The sequence below is a fragment of the Nothobranchius furzeri genome, chromosome 2 (genome assembly GCF_043380555.1).
Source record: "Nothobranchius furzeri strain GRZ-AD chromosome 2, NfurGRZ-RIMD1, whole genome shotgun sequence".
NCBI lineage: Eukaryota > Metazoa > Chordata > Actinopteri > Cyprinodontiformes > Nothobranchiidae > Nothobranchius > Nothobranchius furzeri.
The window spans coordinates 47,210,991-47,214,672 of record NC_091742.1 but is presented as its reverse complement, the minus strand read 5'-3'; the positions used below and the strand labels follow the sequence as shown (position 1 = coordinate 47,214,672).

The window sequence follows — 3,682 nt, the reverse complement described above, 5'->3', positions numbered from 1 at the left end:
CTGAGGAGAGTCTTGAGAACGAGCCGTTTTGGGGTACTGTCTCTTTAAACTGGAGGAGGAGCTGTAAACTCCGCCCCCCTCCATAGTGCAGTCCTGTACTCTCCTCCCCCAGTCGGACTTTGTAGTTCTACAGAGAAATCATTATTTAGCATAGCAGATTTAGCATAGCATATTAGCATTTTTAAAACACGTGGGGAGAGTAGTTCATCAAGCTGTTTCATGGCTGCTAACTCTCTCATGCATTTGTCTGTAGTCACTCACACACACCCGTCACGGCCGACGGAGGGACAAGCGAGCAGGCACACGCGCGCGCGCACACACACACACAAGGCATGCTGCTTGCTTATTTCTGTAAAAAATGTTTAAAAAAATGATACAGCTCATTAAAACACCATTCAAAGAATATATTTTATTAAGATCTCTATCTATATACATACATATAATTATAAATAATTTTATAAGTAGTCTTATTTTATATTGGGTGTCTTAATGGCTGAAAATGGATAAAAAGCAGTTACATTTTAATTTAAAGATTTGAGATTCTAGTCAAAAATAAAGAACATTCCTCCAAGTGTTCTTTAATGTCATCATTATAATTCTAATGCTTACAGCTTTGTTTTTATTGTCTGCAATGCATAGCCTATATCTTTATTAAATGTGTTTAGCTGTAAAGTGGTAATTCTCTCTAATGTGTACAGAGAGGTGGACATCAGTGCTGCAGTGAAATTCCCAAGATCAGTCTGCTTTGCTAACAAATATAGTTAAATCTTACCTGCATTCTAAATAAATACCGTTAGGTGAAAACATCAGTAGGCATTGAGTTATTGATACAATCCCTAACAGCCAGAATGGAAGAAGAGCATGCTGGGTCATCCTGGACCTGAGCCTGTTCTGTGTATTTACCTACAGGATGCAATAAATGTCTACAAGGCTGAGTTTGGACCATTACATCTAAAAGAAAGCATACAATCAGTGATTTTTTTTATTGTTTACATTAATATACAAATTTTCTAAGTATTAACCTCACAGCAAATAAGTAGAACAATATAATAAACAGGCTTTAGTAGTTAAAACAGGCGTTGTGCACACAGGTGCTTTGTGTCTCGGTGCTGGTGGTGTCTAGGTCTCAGAGTTCCTGTCCTCCTGCCGTCTTCTGTTGTCCTCAGGATACGGATTGATGTTTCCTGATGATGAGGGAGGGGCAGTATGTGGGCTTCAAACTGGTCCTGGACAACAGTGGGAGACCTCCGTTGTCTGAATACTGAGACCAGAGGGTTGGTGAGATGCAGATCTTCTCTACCTCATCTAGAAACGGAGTTGGTTCAGGGAAAACTTTTCCAAAGACCAGTTCCATGATGTCATCGCCATATTCTGCAATGATAGACAATAACTTTAATGACATATTTTGTTTACAAGCAGCTTTAGGAAAGTTGTTTCTTTAGCTTTCATGTTTATAGTCACGTTTGTGTTTGTTCACAAGTTCACTTTGCTGCAGTGACTTCATATTTTCCTACAAATGTAATAAAATAGTGACACTAAAATTATACAAATGATTCCTTATGAAAGGAAGCTCATTAGAGAGCAGCGCAGAAAGACTTACTACATGCTGCAGCTGTTTTTGTAGGCCAGCTGCTGCTGAATTTGGGGAAAGTTATTCTGCACACATCCAGATCAGATGGTCGATTACAGAAAATAATGTAATTCAATAATTTCTAAACAGACTAAACAAGTAAAACATCAAATAAATCACTCTGCTGTCATCAGACGGAGTGATTCAGGGGGTGAGGTGTTCTTAATGATGAGGGTGGCTGAGGTGTGTCATCACTCACTTTGGTCTGGTCCAGACCGTCTCTTTACTGGTGGGTCTCCTTCCTCAGTAGGTGACGTGAAACGCCAACATCTGAACGTTCTGTGTTCCTTAGAGGAGAGGAAAAGTAACATTAGCAAGCTGGCTAAATTATTTTTTACTAGCATCTCAAGGACTTGGAGAAGCAGATCTTCACTTACCTAAACATCAGACCAGTTTGTCCCAGCTGAGCTCATCAGGGCGTTAGTCTGACAGCCTGTCAGTGAAACACGGCTCCAGTCTTCTGGATGTGGACTCTAAAAAGCAAAGGAACATTTTTACTTTGTTTTAATTATTTTACAGCCAATTTTATCAGCTTTCCGACGCTCACGCTCATACAGACGGTGAGCTTTGCTGCGTCTGACTGATGCAGAGTTAGTTTTTATATCTGCAGTGAGACAAAAAACTAACCTCACTTCACTAAGAGATCGTTCTTTAAAACTCTATTAAATCCACTGTGTTGACGCACTTTAATGACTTTGTCACGCTGCATTTTAGCTGATATGGGACTTTATTTACTGGATGCTAAGATTACATCACACTCACGTAGAATAACACACAGGCTCTCTGCTGTTACAATCAGTGGGAGGTTATCATCTGGTGTAAAAGAAGGCGTTGATCAGAAATCACGTTTTATTCCACGAAAATCAGCCAAATCCACATTAATCTGGGTGCTAACTTTACTAGCATACTGTGCTAGCGATAGCAAGCCGGATGCTAACGCTTTAGTGCTGCTAATGCCCGTAAATCTAAAGTAAAGTTTGTCGACATTTTAGAGTGATATGAAGCTTACCGCTCTGCTGCTGTGTCCCGGTGCTGCCAAATTCAGATGGAAATAACTCCTTTTAGATAGATGAAGCCCTCAGTACTTAGCCACTAGCCTGGAGACAGAACGAACGAACCACGCGCGCGCGCGCGCACGCACACACACACACACACAAACAAACGCAAACACACTACTTTTTCTTCTGTGTTTTTTTAGCAGTAGTGTCATCAGCTCCTGGGTTTAAATACTGCCACACCACCCTTCCTTAAAACGAGGAACAGTTTTGAGCTGTGTGTGGCTAAAATAACCAGACATTCTGCATTTTTCCAATAGGACTACAAAAAATCTTAGCGAGAAGAAAAAATGGCGGATTGGCTCTGTGTTTAGCCGAGGGCCATTACCATATTTGGTAGTTATCCTCACTAAATTAATTACTGATGTAATAGATAATGTAAAAACTGAACGGGTGGACAAATATGCCCAAAACTTAATTATTAAATATCTAAATAGCAACTCCAGTGAATAATATAAGCCTTTTTGCTCACTTAGACACTTAAAATGTGAAACACACCGTGTTAATGGATAAAAAAGTGGGTTTTTCATGTTATGTCTCCTTTAAAACCTCCTCATGATCTTTTATCTTCCCATCATCCTCCAGTCATCCAACTGGAACCAGTTAGTCATTTTAAGGGTTTTTATTTTTGCTTTTACTACATTATGAGTAGAAATGCTAATAAAAACACCCAATCATATGGGGTGCCATTTGTAAAGTCAAACAGTCATAATCTAACAGCAATATTTTTGTTATTTAGCATATCATAAGAGAAAAAATTGGGAGTTCACTTTTTCGAAGTCATATTTTCAACATGTTACTCATACATTTATAAATGTTAAAGTTTCCAAATAAATATTTAGTTAGCAAGCTAAATATTTAATTTATAGTTAAATATTTATTTTGCAAACTAAATATTTAGGTCTGAGCTAAATATTTAGTTTGTAAAATAAATATTGATTAATAACATCAACAATTTTAAAACAGATTGTTTCTGGGAAGACTGTACTTGTAAAAT

General features: G+C 38.2%; 1 long non-coding RNA gene across 1 annotated transcript; it reads right to left on the bottom strand.

Annotated features, from left to right (window-relative positions):
- Positions 1 to 1,154: 1,154 nt before the first annotated feature.
- LOC139066377 (uncharacterized) lies at positions 1,155 to 2,777 on the bottom strand. The gene is made up of 4 exons (XR_011519272.1): positions 2,640 to 2,777; positions 2,008 to 2,103; positions 1,830 to 1,917; positions 1,155 to 1,371 (listed from the first exon to the last, which is right to left on the bottom strand). It is a non-coding gene; the product is annotated as an uncharacterized lncRNA (long non-coding RNA).
- Positions 2,778 to 3,682: the final 905 nt, after the last annotated feature.